Source organism: Rattus norvegicus, chromosome 1 (genome assembly GCF_021556685.1).
Source record: "Rattus norvegicus strain SHRSP/BbbUtx chromosome 1, alternate assembly SHRSP_T2T, whole genome shotgun sequence".
Lineage (NCBI taxonomy): Eukaryota > Metazoa > Chordata > Mammalia > Rodentia > Muridae > Rattus > Rattus norvegicus.
In genome coordinates, this window is record NC_141534.1 from 145337155 (window position 1) to 145354757 (window position 17603).

Sequence of the window (17603 nt, forward strand, 5' to 3'; positions counted from 1 at the left end):
GGCAGGGCGCTGGCCCAGCACCAGCTCTTTCCTTTCCAGCCACATGTGTTTCGTGGCAAAACCTGGAGGCCTCTGCTCCAGGGAGGCCTCAGAAACAAAGTCTAAACCCATGATTGTAGGCTGGAGGTCTCAGCCCCTTCTGCTGGTCCATTCTCCATATCTGAAGCTAGACTCTGCCTCTGCTTGTCTGCTTGTCTGACCCCCAACCTGGGTCTTGCGGATTTGGGGTGGAGCGGGAGTCCTGGGTGAGGGGCAGATGTAAAATAAGCATTCTTTCTATGGAGTTAGCATCTTTCCTGCATCGGACATGGAACGGCTGGAATTGTATAGTACAGACTGGCGTGCCTCTGAAACCCTGTAAGTCTGGCCCAGGACGCAGCAGAGAAAAGGGTGGATTCTGTTAAGCAGCGAGCATGCGGTCTGGATTTGGCTGCTTTGTTTCTTGGCTGGGTGACTCTGAACAGAAGCTGTCTCCTCTCTGGTTCTTAAGCTGAAGCCAGAGGATGAGAGTGCTATCCTCTGAGTGCTAACGTGGGGGTCAGAGACAGCCTTGTGCGTGCTGGGTTGCACAGACTGCTCAGACTGCAGCAAGGTATGTAGGAGACTAGCTGCTGCTGGTGGGAAGCACCACCCAGTGGAATCGCTGGTCCTCTGAGGCAGTCATGGTCTGTGGCGCTTCTCCTTAGTCTCTGGTTAGAATACTCGTGTAATTGCACGAGTGAGTTTTTATCTTAGAGGAACAAAAGTGCACGCCTGCGCCAAAAGCCTGAACACAATGTTTCTAGCAGCCCTCCTCCTAACACTCGCCAGGGTAGGCAACCTGGGTGTTCACCGATGAGTGAATGTTTAGCTAAACTATCTTGTGTCCATAACATGTAGCTGTTCACATGCTCCACAATGTGGGTTGCTCTCCAGAGAATCATGTCAAGTGCAGACTCAGACCCAGCAGATAGAGACTGTGTAGTTCCATTTACTGAAATGTCTTGAAATGACATAGCTCCCCAAATGAGATTAGTTTTGTGGTCATTGGGAGCTAAGTCCAGGGGTAATGCAAAGTGTAGCATTCTGAGAGGGGAGTCCTCTCATAACTGTAGGATTGATTCTCCATGCTATACCCACAGAATGTCTCTGTCATCTCTTGTCCTTCCTATGAGACTGAAGGATTTCTCTGAGGAAGCCAAGCCAATGCACTGACCTACAGATACTGCTAAGTAGGGTCCCTGTTGTAGTTTGGAATCTTAAGTTCTCCTCAAAGCCTCCTTATAGAAGCTTTGGTCCCCAGCCTGTGATGCTACTGGGAGGGGGTGAAAACGTTAGGAGGGGTCTAATGGAGGAAGTTAGTTCACTAGCTAGGTCATGCCCCTGAAGGACACATTGGAGACCTTGGCCCCTCTCTTCTGTTTCTCTCCTTTTCAGTCACCATGAAAGTAAGCAGCGCTGGTTGACCTCATTGTCCCCAGCATCACCCTCTGCATCGACACCGGCTCTGAGTGACAGGGTCAAGCAGCCATGGGCTGAGACCTCTAAAGCTGTTAGCCTAGATAAAGCATTCCTCTGCATATGCTCCACAGCAGAGGGAAAGCAACTAAAACACTGCCCAGTACCCAGCCTGTCCCTTGGCCCAGCAAGGCCAGAGTCAAGGCCATGACAGCATGCACACTCGAAGTGCATTGTTTGTCGATGTGAGTGTCCAGCAACGGATGTGAGAGGCCCACAGTAGAAAAGCAGAAGGGGAGAATAGATAAAGGATAGATAGGACGTGGGAAGGAAACTCAGAGAGAAAAAAGGAAACTATAATTAATACACTCAGAAAATCAAGAGGCTTTGTTCTCCCCAAATAACACTGTTTAAAAAGAAATATTTTAAGAATTAAAGTGTTCTTTGCAATTAAAGATATAGCATAAGCTTTAAATTCTGTACCAAAAAGGTATCAAGCCATTTAAATATTCCAGAAAATTAACAGAGAGAGAGAGAGAGAGAGAGAGAGAGAGAGAGAGAGAGAGAGAGAGAGAGAGAGAGAGTTAAAGAATCCAGCTAGGAATTTAGTATATGAATGGCACGGTCCTGGGAACACTGATTCAGGTTACCCCAAGGTCCATTCTTTAATGTGGTGGCAGTTTCCTGAAGTTTTTATAGCAACGAAACAAAGAAAGCCACAAAGAACTTTCCAGACATCAGGCAGGCACACTCTGAACGATGAAAGCTAGCGGTCTGTTTATACATGCCAGATTTTTACCTAGTGCTTGCAAAGATGTTAGGTCTCATCCAGATGTGGGCAATAATGTCTTCTAAGGGAGCTGGATGGCCCACGTTAAGTTGCAGTTAGGCTCTGGACCTTCAACATCAACATCTCAATCTCCCCTCAGTGGGTCCTCTCATTCACAGAGAGGAAGAAAAGTTCGGGGGACTGGGGGCAGTTCACTGTGAGTAGACATAGAGCTTGAGAACTCCTCAGTAAGATTACTAAACAAAGGCTTACACTATGTCACACCATTGTGGGAGTTAGATTCCTGTGGATTAAGAAAAGACTCTAGAGCCTTCAGAGAGGATTATCAGGGTTCACCCTCATGGACTAGGCATCTAAAGGGTGTCAGATGTCTTGGGACCAGAAACTTGAAGTGTGCCATGTCTTGCTATCCTGAAGTAGTGTTTCCACCCTTCGGTACTAACCTGCCACAACCACAGGTCACATATGAAGGCGTGATAAAGGCATATATTTTAAGAAATCTGAGATGGTTTGTGCTTGCTTGTGTGATGGCAACTTGACCCAGCTAGAGTTATCCGAAAGAAGGAAACTTTAATTGAGAAAATGCCTCCATAAGATCAGGCTGTAAGATATTTTCTTAATTAGTGATTGATAGAGGAGGACCCAGCCCATGGTGGGTGCCTTGTCTCTGGGCTGGTAGTCTTGGGTTCTATAAGAAAGCAGGCTGAGCAAGTCAGGATGCAAAACAGTAAGCAGCACCTCTCCATGGCCTCTGCATCTATCAGTTCCTACCTACAGATTTCTGCCCTGCTTGAGTTCTTTTTTTTTTCCTTTTATAGCTTTTTTTTTTAAATTTAGAGAATACTTTATTAGTTTTTGTAATCAAACCCACGTAGATAAGACCTTACATATTTAATACAGTGTGTTACCCTGTACAAATGGAAAAAACTTAAGTTCAACATTTCTAGACCAATATGGCTGTTAATTTCTGTACAGTGCCAACTCAACACAGTAAACGGGGATACTTTTTTCCAAAGTTGACAGCACAGCTAAAGTTTCAAAAAATTCAAATTATATATCTGTATATATATATTTATATTTATATAAAAAGACCAATAATAGCAGTGTGTTATGCATCAACAGCAGCAACAGCTTTTCCAGGTTCTGCAGTCATCTGAACAAAACTGTAGAGACATCCAGCACACTCCATTAAAAAAAAAAAAAGTAAAAAAAACAAAACCCGGTCTTCCTGGTTGCTGCCGCCACAGAGAGCCCGTGGGCAGCACCCCGAGAGCAAACTTGAGCCTCGGGACCACAGGTAAGACCAACTTGTCTGCTGCAAGAAAGCTGCCTGGTGAAATCGGGAAACACAGAGGCAGAATTCCTCTAGGACCGGGCACGTCCTGTGTTTACCGGAAGTCCCACACCCGAGGATCCCGGCCCGCAGCAGCTCTCTGCTCCTAGACCCCTTGGGAAAGAGACCTCACCGCCTGGTCAGGTGGGCACTCCTGAGGCTGCAGAGCGGAAGAGACCACCAACACTGCCCACCCCTGCCCACATCCCTGGCCCAAGAGGAAACTGTATAAGGCCTCTGGGCTCCCGTGGGGGAGGGCCCAGGAGCAGCAGGACCCCTGCCTGAGACACCGCCGGAACCTGAAGGAAACAGACCGGATAAACAGTTCTCTGCACCCAAATCCCGTGGGAGGGAGAGCTAAACCTTCAGAGAGGCAGACAAGCCTGGGAAACCAGAAGAGACTGCTCTCTACACACACATCTTGGACACCAGAGGAAAACACCAAAGGCCATCTGGAACCCTGGTGCACTGAAGCTCCCGGAAGGGGCGGCGCATATCTTCCTGGTTGCTGCCACTGCAGAGAGCCCGTGGGCAGCACCCCACGAGCGAACTTGAGCCTCGGGACCACAGGTAAGACCAACTTTTCTGCTGCAAGAAAGCTGCCTGGTGAACTCAAGATACAGGCCCACAGGAACAGCTGAAGACCTGTAGAGAGGGAAAACTACACGCCCGAAAGCAGAACACTCTGTCCCCATAACTGACTGAAAGAGAGGAAAACAGGTCTACAGCACTCCTGACACACAGGCTTATAGGACAGTCTAGCCACGGTCAGAAATAGCAGAACAAAGTAACACTAGAGATAATCTGATGGCGAGAGGCAAGCGCAGGAACCCAAGCAACAGAAACCAAGACTACATGGCATCATCGGAGCCCAATTCTCCCACCAAAACAAACATGGAATATCCAAACACACCAGAAAAGCAAGACCTAGATTTAAAATCATATTTGATCATGATGCTGGAGGACTTCAAGAAAGACGTGAAGAACTCCCTTAGGGAAACATAGGAAAACATTAATAAACAAGTAGAAGCCTACAGAGAGGAATCGCAAAAATCCCTGAAAGAATCGCAAAAATCCCTGAAAGAATTCCAGGAAAACACAATCAAACAGTTGAAGGAATTAAAAATGGAAATAGAAGCAATCAAGAAAGAACACATGGAAACAACCCTGGATATAGAAAACCAAAAGAAGAGACAAGGAGCTGTAGATACAAGCTTCACCAACAGAATACAAGAGATGGAAGAGAGAATCTCAGGAGCAGAAGATTCCATAGAACTCATTGACTGAACTGTCAAAGATAATGTAAAGCAGAAAAAGCTACTGGTCCAAAACATACAGGAAATCCAGGACTCAATGAGAAGATCAAACCTAAGGATAATAGGTATAGAAGAGAGTGAAGACTCCCAGCTCAAAGGACCAGTAAATATCTTCAACAAAATCATAGAAGAAAACTTCCCTAACCTAAAAAAAGAGATACCCATAGGCATACAAGAAGCCTACAGAACTCCAAATAGATTGGACCAGAAAAGAAACACCTCCCGTCACATAATAGTCAAAACACCAAACGCACAAAATAAAGAAAGAATATTAAAAGCAGTAAGGGAAAAAGGTCAAGTAACATATAAAGGCAGACCTATCAGAATCACACCAGACTTCTCGCCAGAAACTATGAAGGCCAGAAGATCCTGGACTGATGTCATACAGACCCTAAGAGAACACAAATGCCAGCCCAGGTTACTGTATCCTGCAAAACTCTCAATTAACATAGATGGAGAAACCAAGATATTCCATGACAAAACCAAATTTACACAATATCTTTCTACAAATCCAGCACTACAAAGGATAATAAATGGTAAAGCCCAACATAAGGAGGCAAGCTATACCCTAGAAGAAGCAAGAAACTAATCGTCTTGGCAACAAAACAAAGAGAATGAAAGCACACAAACATAACCTCACATTCAAATATGAATATAACAGGAAGCAATAATCACATTCCTTAATATCTCTCAACATCAATGGCCTCAACTCCCCAACAAAAAGACATAGATTAACAAACTGGATACGCAACGAGGACCCTGCATTCTGCTGCCTACAGGAAACACACCTCAGAGACAAAGACAGACATTACCTCAGAGTGAAAGGCTGGAAAACAATTTTCCAAGCAAATGGTCAGAAGAAGCAAGCTGGAGTAGCCATTCTAATATCAAATAAAATCAATTTTCAACTAAAAGTCATCAAAAAAGATAAGGAAGGACACTTCATATTCATCAAAGGAAAAATCCACCAAGATGAACTCTCAATCCTAAATATCTATGCCCCAAATACAAGGGCACCTACATATGTAAAAGAAACCTTACTAAAGCTCAAAACACACATTGCACCTCACACAATAATAGTGGGAGATTTCAACACCCCACTCTCATCAATGGACAGATCATGGAAACAGAAATTAAACAGAGATGTAGACAGACTAAGAGAAGTCATGAGCCAAATGGACTTAACGGATATTTATAGAACATTCTATCCTAAAGCAAAAGGATGTACCTTCTTCTCAGCTCCTCATGGTACTTTCTCCAAAATTGACCATATAATTGGTCAAAAAACGGGCCTCAACAGGTACAGAAAGATAGAAATAATCCCATGTGTGCTATCGGACCACCACGGCCTAAAACTGGTCTTCAATAACAATCAAGGAAGAATGCCCACATATACTTGGAAATTGAACAATGCTCTACTCAATGATAACCTGGTCAAGGAAGAAATAAAGAAAGAAATTAAAAACTTTTTAGAATTTAATGAAAATGAAGGTACAACATACCCAAACTTATGGGACACAATGAAAGCTGTGCTAAGAGGAAAACTCATAGCGCTGAGTGCCTGCAGAAAGAAACAGGAAAGAGCATATGTCAGCAGCTTGACAGCACACTTAAAGCTCTAGAACAAAAAGAAGCAAATACACCCAGGAGGAGTAGAAGGCAGGAAATAATCAAACTCAGAGCTGAAATCAACCAAGTAGAAACAAAAAGGACCATAGAAAGAATCAATAGAACCAAAAGTTGGTTCTTTGAGAAAATCAACAAGATAGATAAACCCTTAGCCAGACTAACGAGAGGACACAGAGAGTGCGTCCAAATTAACAAAATCAGAAATGAAAAGGGAGACATAACAACAGATTCAGAGGAAATTCAAAAAATCATCAGATCTTACTATAAAAACCTATATTCAACAAAACTTGAAAATCTTCAGGAAATGGACAATTTCCTAGACAGATACCAGGTACCAAAGTTAAATCAGGAACAGATAAACCAGTTAAACAACCCCATAACTCCTAAGGAAATAGAAGCAGTCATTAAAGTTCTCCCAACCAAAAAGAGCCCAGGTCCAGACGGGTTTAGTGCAGAATTCTATCAAACCTTCATAGAAGACCTCATACCAATAATATCCAAACTATTCCACAAAATTGAAACAGATGGATCACTACCGAATACCTTCTACGAAGCCACAATTACTCTTATACCTAAACCACACAAAGACCCAACAAAGAAAGAGAACTTCAGACCAATTTCCCTTATGAATATCGACGCAAAAATACTCAACAAAATTCTGGCAAACCGAATCCAAGAGCACATCAAAACAATCATCCACCATGACCAAGTAGGCTTCATCCCAGGCATGCAGGGATGGTTTAATATACGGAAAACCATCAACGTGATCCATTATATAAACAAACTGAAAGAACAAAACCACATGATCATTTCATTAGACGCTGAGAAAGCATTTGACAAAATTCAACACCCCTTCATGATAAAAGTCCTGGAAAGAATAGGAATTCAAGGCCCATACCTGAACATAGTAAAAGCCATATACAGCAAACCAGTTGCTAACATTAAACTAAATGGAGAGAAACTTGAAGCAATCCCACTAAAATCAGGGACTAGACAAGGCTGCCCACTCTCTCCCTACTTATTCAATATAGTTCTTGAAGTTCTAGCCAGAGCAATCAGACAACAAAAGGAGGTCAAGGGGATACAGATCGGAAAAGAAGAAGTCAAAATATCACTATTTGCAGATGATATGATAGTATATTTAAGTGATCCCAAAAGTTCCACCAGAGAACTGCTAAAGCTGATAAACAACTTCAGCAAAGTGGCTGGGTATAAAATTAACTCAAATAAATCAGTTGCCTTCCTCTATACAAAAGAGAAACAAGCCGAGAAAGAAATTAGGGAAACGACACTCTTCATAATAGACCCAAATAATATAAAGTACCTCGGTGTGACTTTAACAAAGCAAGTAAAAGATCTGTACAATAAGAACTTCAAGACACTGAAGAAGGAAATTGAAGAAGACCTCAGAAGATGGAAAGATCTCCCATGCTCATGGATTGGCAGGATTAATATAGTAAAAATGGCCATTTTACCAAAAGCAATCTACAGATTCAATGCAATCCCCATCAAAATACCAATCCAATTCTTCAAAGAGTTAGACAGAACAATCTGCACATTCATCTGGAATAACAAAAAACCCAGGATAGCTAAAGCTATCCTCAACAATAAAAGGACTTCAGGGGGAATCACTATCCCTGAACTCAAGCAGTATTACAGAGCAATAGTGATAAAAACTGCATGGTATTGGTACAGAGACAGACAGATAGACCAATGGAATAGAATTGAAGACCCAGAAATGAACCCACACACCTATGGTCACTTGATTTTTGACAAAGGAGCCAAAACCATCCAATGGAAAAAAGAGCATTTTCAGCAAATGGTGCTGGTTCAACTGGAGGTCAACATGTAGAAGAATGCAGATCGATCCATGCTTATCACCCTGTACAAAGCTTAAGTCCAAGTGGATCAAGGACCTCCACATCAAACCAGACACACTCAAACTAATAGAAGAAAAACTAGGGAAGCATCTGGAACACATGGGCACTGGAAAAAATTTCCTAAACAAAACACCAATGGCTTACGCTCTAAGATCAAGAATCGACAAATGGGATCTCATAAAACTGCAAAGCTTCTGTAAGGCAAAGGACACTGTGATTAGGACAAAACGGCAACCAACAGATTGGGAAAAGATCTTTACCAATCCTACAACAGATAGAGGCCTTATATCCAAAATATACAAAGAACTCAAGAAGTTAGACCGCAGGGAAACAAATAACCCTATTAAAAAATGGGGTTCAGAGCTAAACAAAGAATTCACGGCTGAGGAATGCCGAATGGCTGAGAAACACCTAAAGAAATGTTCAACATCTTTAGTCATAAGGGAAATGCAAATCAAAACAACCCTGAGATTTCACCTCACACCAGTGAGAATGGCTAAGATCAAAAACTCAGGGGACAACAGATGCTGGCGAGGATGTGGAGAAAGAGGAACACTCCTCCATTGTTGGTGGGATTGCAAACTGGTACAACCATTCTGGAAATCAGTCTGGAGGATCCTCAGAAAATTGGACATTGAACTGCCTGAGGATCCAGCCATACCTCTCTTGGGCATATACCCAAAATATGCCCCAACATATAAAAAAGACACGTGCTCCACTATGTTCATTGCAGCCTTATTTATAATAGCCAGAAGCTGGAAAGAACCCAGATGCCCTTCAACAGAGGAATGGATACAGAAAATGTGGTACATCTACACAATGGAATATTACTCAGCTATCAAGAACAATGACTTTATGAAATTCGTAGGCAAATGGTTGGAACTGGAAAACATCATCCTGAGTGAGCTAACCCAATCACAGAAAGACATACATGGTATGCACTCATTGATAAGTGGCTATTAGCCCAAAAGCTTGAATTACCCTAGATGCCTAGAACAAATGAAACTCAAGACGGATGATCAAAATGTGAATGCTTCACTCCTTCTTTAAAAGGGGAACAAGAATACCCTTGGCAGGGAAGAGAGAGGCAAAGATTAAAACAGAGACTGAAGGAACACCCATTCAGAGCCTGCCCCACATGTGGCCCATACATATACAGCCACCCAATTAGACAAGATGGATGAAGCAAAGAAGTGCAGACCGACAGGAGCCGGATGTAGATCTCTCCTGAGAGACACAGCCAGAATACAGCAAATACAGAGGCGAATGCCAGCAGCAAACCACTGAACTGAGAATAGGACCCCTGTTGAAGGAATCAGAGAAAGAACTGGAAGAGCTTGAAGGGGCTCGAGACCCCATATGTACAACAATGCCAAGCAATCAGAGCTTCCAGGGACTAAGCCACTACCTAAAGACTATACATGGACTGACCCTGGACTCTGACCTCATAGGTAGCAATGAATATCCTAGTAAGAGCACCAGTGGAAGGGGAAGCCCTGGGTCCTGCTAAGACTGAACCCCCAGTGAACTAGACTGGTGGGCGGAGGGTGGCAATGGGGGGAGGGTTGGGAGGGGAACACCCATAAGGAAGAGGAGGGGGGAGGGGGATGTTTGCCCGGATACAGGGAAAGGGAATAGCACTTGAAATGTATATAAGAAATACTCAAGTTAATAAAAAAAACAAAACAAAACAAAACAAAACAAAACAAAACCCGAGAAAACAGCACAGTTCTGTTACTCTTGTGGTACCTGGCATCATTTTTTTTTTAAAATTAGCTTCTCAATCATCATCTGGAAAGAAAACATTCTGAGCAACATCATTAAAAACAGCTCTGATAAAGCACGGTCACTACTACGTATCATAAAGCAGGTACAAGCTATTTTACATCCACAGAGGTATGATACAGTACTGTCCTACATCTATAATACTAGAGGATACAATTTAAAAGGCATTATTTGAGACTTGATTCTACTTTTCCAGCAGAGGGCCCAAAGGATGGTGTGACACAGCTTTGTAAAGAAACATACTCTAGACAGGATTTCCTTTCACTAGTGGCACAGTTCTAAGGATTCATTCTCTCCATGAATGTCAGCTAAAACCGTTATTAAAAAAATGAAATATCCCTAGAACAAAACCGTATAACCACCGGATTCACATGAAGATGACCTAGTGGAGACAAGCTGGACCTCACCTTACCAACAAGCTATCAAATCTGTTATGTTTAAACAGTGAGACCTCCAAGGAAGGAGATGCCAAGTAGTGCTTCAAAGCTTCGGACCACAATCAAACACAGCATCCTTTTCAACAGAAGCAGAAGCTCATCTGAATATGCTCAAGGATGCTGACATCAACATTTAATCATCTCCTCACTCATCCAGGAAGAAGGGGAGATCAGTTACTACTGTACTTTATTGTGTTCAACCAAATCACCATGTTACAAAAATAGCAAGCTGCCATAATAAAAAATAAGGCTCCTCTATCCAGCACCAGATAGCATCATTTTACTTTCAAGCCTAGAAATTGCACACTTGTATATAAACCAACCGAAGATGAGGATTGAGAGTTCATCTTGGTGGATTTTTCCTTTGATGAATATGAAGTGTCCTTCCTTATCTTTTTTGATGACTTTTAGTTGAAAATTGATTTTATTTGATATTAGAATGGCTACTCCAGCTTGCTTCTTCTGACCATTTGCTTGGAAAATTGTTTTCCAGCCTTTCACTCTGAGGTAATGTCTGTCTTTGTCTCTGAGGTGTGTTTCCTGTAGGCAGCAGAATGCAGGGTCCTCGTTGCGTATCCAGTTTGTTAATCTATGTCTTTTTGTTGGGGAGTTGAGGCCATTGATGTTGAGAGATATTAAGGAATGTGATTATTGCTTCCTGTTATATTCATATTTGAATGTGAGGTTATGTTTGTGTGCTTTCATTCTCTTTGTTTTGTTGCCAAGACGATTAGTTTCTTGCTTCTTCTAGGGTATAGCTTGCCTCCTTATGTTGGGCTTTACCATTTATTATCCTTTGTAGTGCTGGATTTGTAGAAAGATATTGTGTAAATTTGGTTTTGTCATGGAATATCTTGGTTTCTCCATCTATGTTAATTGAGAGTTTTGCAGGATACAGTAACCTGGGCTGGCATTTGTGTTCTCTTAGGGTCTGTATGACATCTGTCCAGGATCTTCTGGCCTTCATAGTTTCTGGCGAGAAGTCTGGTGTGATTCTGATAGGTCTGCCTTTATATGTTACTTGACCTTTTTCCCTTACTGCTTTTAATATTCTTTCTTTATTTTGTGCGTTTGGTGTTTTGACTATCATGTGACGGGAGGTGTTTCTTTTCTGGTCCAATCTATTTGGAATTCTGTAGGCTTCTTGTATGCCTATGGGTATCTCTTTTTTTAGGTTAGGGAAGTTTTCTTCTATGATTTTGTTGAAGATATTTACTGGTCCTTTGAGCTGGGAGTCTTCACTCTCTTCTATACCTATTATCCTTAGGTTTGATCTTCTCATTGAGTCCTGGATTTCCTGTATGTTTTGGACCAGTAGCTTTTTCTGCTTTACATTATCTTTGACAGTTCAGTCAATGATTTCTATGGAATCTTCTGCTCCCGAGATTCTCTCTTCCATCTCTTGTATTCTGTTGGTAAAGCTTGTATCTACAGCTCCTTGTCTTTTCTTCTGATTTTCTATGTCCAGGGTTGTTTCCATGTGTTCTTTCTTGATTGCTTCTATTTCCATTTTTAATTCCTTCAACTGTTTGATTGTGTTTTCCTGGAATTCTTTCAGGGATTTTTGTGATTCCTCTCTGTAGGCTTCTACTTGTTCTCTAAGGGAGTTCTTTATGTCTTTCTTGAAGTCCTCCAGCATCATGATCAAATATGATTTTGAAACTAGATCTTGCTTTTCTGGTGTGTTTGGATATTCCGTGTTTGTTTTGGTGGGAGAATTGGGCTCCGATGATGCCATGTAGTCTTGGTTTCTGTTGCTTGGGTTCCTGCGCTTGCCTCTCGCCATCAGATTATCTCTAGTGTTACTTTGTTCTGCTATTTCTGACCGTGGCTAGACTGTCCTATAAGCCTGTGTGTCAGGAGTGCTGTAGACCTGTTTTCCTGTTTTCTTTCAGCCAGTTATGGGGACAGAGTGTTCTGCTTTCGGGCGTGTAGTTTTTCCTCTCTACAGGTCTTCAGCTGTTCCTGTGGGCCTGTGTCTTGAGTTCACCAGGCAGGTTTCCTGCAGGGGAAAAGTTGGTCCCACCTGTGGTTCCAAGGCTCAAGTTTGCTCGTGGGGTACTGCCTAAGTCCTCTCCGCGGCGTCAGCAACCGGGAAGATCTGCGCCGCTCTTTCCGGGAGCCTCCATGCACCAGGGTTCCAGATGACGTTTGGTGTTTTCCTCTGGCGTCTGGATGTGCACAGAGTGCAGTCTCTTCTGGTTTCCCAGGCGTGTCTGCCTCTCTGAAGGTTTAGCTCTCCCTCCCACGGGATTTGGGTGCAGAGAACTGTTTATCCAGTCTGTTTCCTTCAGGTTCAGGCGGTGTCTCAGGCAGGGGTCCTGCCGCTCCTGGGCCCTCCCCTACGGGAACCCAGAGGCCTTATACAGTTGCCTCTTGGGCCAGGGATGTGGGCAGGGGTGGGCAGTGTTGGTGGTCTCCTCCGCTCTGCAGCCTCAGGAGTGCCCACCTGATCAGGCGGTGAGGTCTCTCTCCCACGGGGTTTGGGAGCAGAGAGCTGCTGCGGGCCGGGATCCGCGGGTGTGGGACTTCCGGTCCCTGCTTGAGTTCTTGTCCTGACTCCCTTTGATGATGAACGATATGGAAGTATAAGCCAAATAAACCTTTTCCTTCCCAGCTTGCTTTTCGGTCATGGTGTTTTTAATCACACCAATAGTAGCCGTAAGACATGGTTCACGCTTGTAATCCCAGCATTTCAGAGGCTAAGGCAGGAGAATGGCTCTGAGTTCAAGGCAAGCCTAAGCCTTATATTGAGTATCAGGCCAACCAATACAAAAAAGTCTGTACTTACAAATGCTTATTTTTCTGATTCCTTTTTAGAGAGGCGATCTGTTGTCGTGTGTGTGTGTGTGTGTGTGTGTGTGTGTGTGTGTGTGTATGTGTGTGTGTGCGTGCCTCACACAAACAAAGAAAGAAAAGGAAAATGTTACTGTAGGACAGACAGGTAAAAGATGTGCCCAGGAAAGGGGAAGGGGCTGCCTCCAGATACAAGCTGTACCTGTGGTGCCCAGAGAAGCCAGTGCAGAGTGCAGGAAAGCTAGAGACCTGGATCTGGTTATACAGAGGGGAAGTCATTCCAAAAGGAGAGAATGGGTTGGTTGGAGCAGCATTAATTATAGGCACATTGAAAAGCCAGTTAAAAAATGAGACAATTATTCAAACCAAGGAGCAAAAATAGTAAGTAGTTATTTACATATAATAACACCACAAGTATTGAATATTGATTAATGGCCCTTACCCCAGATGATGTAACTATTTGGGGAGGTTGGGGAGCGTGTGCTCATTTGCACCGTTACCTTTTTGATGGGATTTCACATCAGGGAAATCCCAAACAGGAAACAACCAGCACATGGGTGCTATTTAGATAGTTGAGGTAACCACCAGAAGAAAGCGTTACGCACACTGAAAATTCTGACCACTGAACAACCTTTGCTGTAGATAATGGGAGCTGGGCCAAGGGCCACTGTCTGCTATGATAGGATTTGTTATATTGTTTAGTTTCTTTTAAAAATTGTTCAGATGTTAATTCTGTAGAAAAATAAAATTCAGCACACTGTAGTGGCATGCTGTAGTGTTTGAATAGAGTTATGGAGTCACACGAGGGTAGTTTCAACACTAAGGTGTATCATTTCTCAGGTGGCAAACATTATTTCTGTGCATCTCAAATAAGTGAGGCTTTTGCTACATTCATTTATCTGTTTATGTAGGCATATATGTTTGAGAACACGCATGTGGAGGTAAGAGTCGTGGGAGGGGGTTCTCTTTTCTACCACATGCATCCTGGGGGATGGGACTTGGGAGATCAAGCTTGACTACAAGGGCCTGTTCTGCCATCCCACTGGCCCTCAGATGCAGTTTTTATTATAGCAACTGAGGAACGATGGGGTTACGAGTAGGTAACTGAAGGTCAGGACCAGGGTGTAGGAGACGGGACAGAGTGCGGATGACAGCATGGGATGGGAAAAGGAAGGCAGCCCCAACTCTACCCAGGAGGAGTGAGATGCTGTGGCGATGCAGATACGCTTGGATTATAGTTGGGAGAAGCCGAGGGCTTACAAACTCCCCTGCAGGAAACGCAGTTGGGTCTTGGCTGAACAGAGGGAAGCTATAGGAGTGCATTCTTTTTCTACCAACTACTATAACAAAGTGCCACCACCTAGAGGGCTTACAGGAGTAAAATTCTCTCTGTGCTGGAGGCTGGAAGTCTGAAGGCAAGAGCTTCTTCCCTTCTGCAGAGTCTGGGATGCGATGAGTTGGATCTGGAATGTTCTCTGATGGCTCACAGGGTGACGCTTAGTCTACAGCTGGTGGTACTACTTTGGGAGCTGGGTGGGGCCCAGCTGGACAAAGTGGGTCATTGGGGAATGGCTTTGAAAGTTGTACCTTGTCCCCAGTTGCTTCCTCTCTGTCTGCTTTCTGTTCACCAAAAGGTAAGGAACCTTCTTTACCGCACATTCCGGCTGCCATAGTGTTTGGCCTAACTATGGGGTTGGGCATGGGGCACAACCAGCCCTGTGTGGAATGCCAGGAAACCGTGAGCCAAAGTAAATCTTCCCTCTTTCATGCTATTCTGCCAGGTATTTTGGTCATAATTGACAAACTAGGATTACTATGAGGAGGGGTATCCCATGCCTTGTCCCCCTACGGTGGCAGCCAACATTCCATGGTGTTGCTGGGCTTATGGAAGAGAAATGCATTGATGAAGAAAGCAAGAGTGAACCAGATATGGTAATGTATGCCTGAAATGTCTGTAGGTGGGAGGCAGAGGCAGAAGGTTCAGAGGTTCAAGGCCAGCCTCAGGTATATAATGAGTTTGGGACTAGCCTGGGCTACATGAGACCTCATCTCAACAAGAATAAAAATAATAAATAAATAAATAAATGAATGAATAAATAAATAAATACCCCCAAAGCAAGAATGTTAGCTACAAGCTGGTAGCAAAGGATTTTGCTGTAATTATTTTTTTTTGTTTGTTTTTATTTGTCTTCCAGTTTTGATCTAAAAGAGTTGGACTACTTTCACAGGCTGATAACAGACACGTTCCATTGTTTACACAGCAGACTCAATCTGCTGTCATCATGATTCATGGCTGATCATGTTTCAGGCATTCATGCCGTGTCTGGCATGGCTCTATAAGGGGAGGTGTGACATCCCCATCATCCCTCACCGGTGCTGATGACTGCTGTTGGCCTGGAAACAATCTGCTGTCTCTTCTATTTTACTTTCAATCTTTCTTTCCGGAGAATAATACTTTCTCCCTCCATTACTCAGAGCTAATCACACCCTAGTAACCGAAACAGATGTGGTTCTCAGGAATGAGGAATGGAGATGGTCATGAGGCCTTCAGGGCCGTGGGAAAGGATCTAGACAACATAACCACAGAGGCCATAAAAGCCTACGGTCCTTTTGTAGACATAGTTCATTGCCAGACTGGCCTTGAATTCGCAATCATGAGAAGACACAGGTACCTTCAGTCCAACGACTGTTGCATTAATTAGCCAGGGTGAACTTGGGGATGTCAAGGATAGAGAGTTAAAGTGATTTCATGAAGAAAAGGTATTGTAGTGACTATCCCTGTTGTCAACTTGACTATATCTGGAGTGAACTACTATCCAGAATTGGAAGGTTCACCTGTGATCGAGGTCTTGGGGGCTGGGAGATACAAGTTTCTGACCTTGATCTTGTCATGAAGATCTTGAGGCACAGTGGCTATGAATCCCAGGCAAGAAGATCTCTGAGTTCAAGGTCATCTGGGACAAAGCAAGTCCCAGATCCAGAAGTCTGGATTACACATCTTTAATCTGGGCTACACCTTCTGCTGGAGACCTACATAAGGACATTGGAAGAAGGGAGATGCTCTCTGCCTGCTTGCTTGCCTTGTAGGACTGAGCCACTGCTAGATCTTTGGACTTCCAATCATAGCTGCTGCTGACCATTGTTGGGGAGTTGGACTACAGACTGTAAGCCGTCAACAATTTCCCTTACATATAAAGACTACTCATAAGTTCTGTGACTCTAGAGAACCCTGACTAATATAGGTATGGATAAAAAAATAGGAATCTATAAAATACAAGTGAATGATAGATGGATTTATTTTATAGAAGAAAGGTTTATACAAGATCTAGAATCAAATAGTATTAGAAGGATCGTATAGGAGGCCATGGAATTGCTAGGATGAGGAAACAAAGATTAGAGAATTAAAAGATGATGTATAATCTAAGCATATACAAAGTTAGTACTTGTTCTCCTAGTTACTTGAAGGATTGGGGATGACAGTGCCTAGAGAGATATTAGAGAGAGCTAGCCACTTCTCTTGCATAAACTTTAACGTAAGAAATCATTTTAACTCTAGCAGTTTGTCACCTTCTGTTCCTCATGAAAGTAGTTACTGAAGACTGCAGGGAACGGCAAGAGCTGTGCCCAGATCCCCATGAAGAACAGGCTGTGCAGACCTATGAGGAAATGTGCTTTTGCCTTGTGTTTAGTTTCTGCTCCAAGGAAGCAGGGATTGGAATTAATGATCCGGGATTCACAGAATTTATGTAAATTTGAGAATTCCCCCAAATTTTATTCATAATGATCAAAGCATTGATGACGTAACTTTAGTAAATAAAAGAGCAGGTTAAGGTTCTCTGGATGGGAGAAGGCAGAAGAATAAGAAAGGAAGAAAGGAGAGGAAGGAAGAATGATGAGAATCCTCGGTCAAAGAGAGAGCACTTGAACAGAGAGCTGGGCATCCACTACTGACTCCAAGTCACTACTGAATTAGCGCTACTCTGATTTCCGCCTTTCTCAGAAACCTCCTCACGCTGAGGTGGGGCCTCAGAATATTGAAAAGTGTTTTCATCTTTGGAACCTTGGGTCAATATTTGAATGTCCTGTTGGACTGAAGTCTCCAGACAGTAGGTGCCACGCTATACAGTGTTCATATGTGTTTGGTGAGCCTGGGCTCCTCTCCAACCATGGCTGCTTCTTGAAGCCACTCAGAAGCTTGAG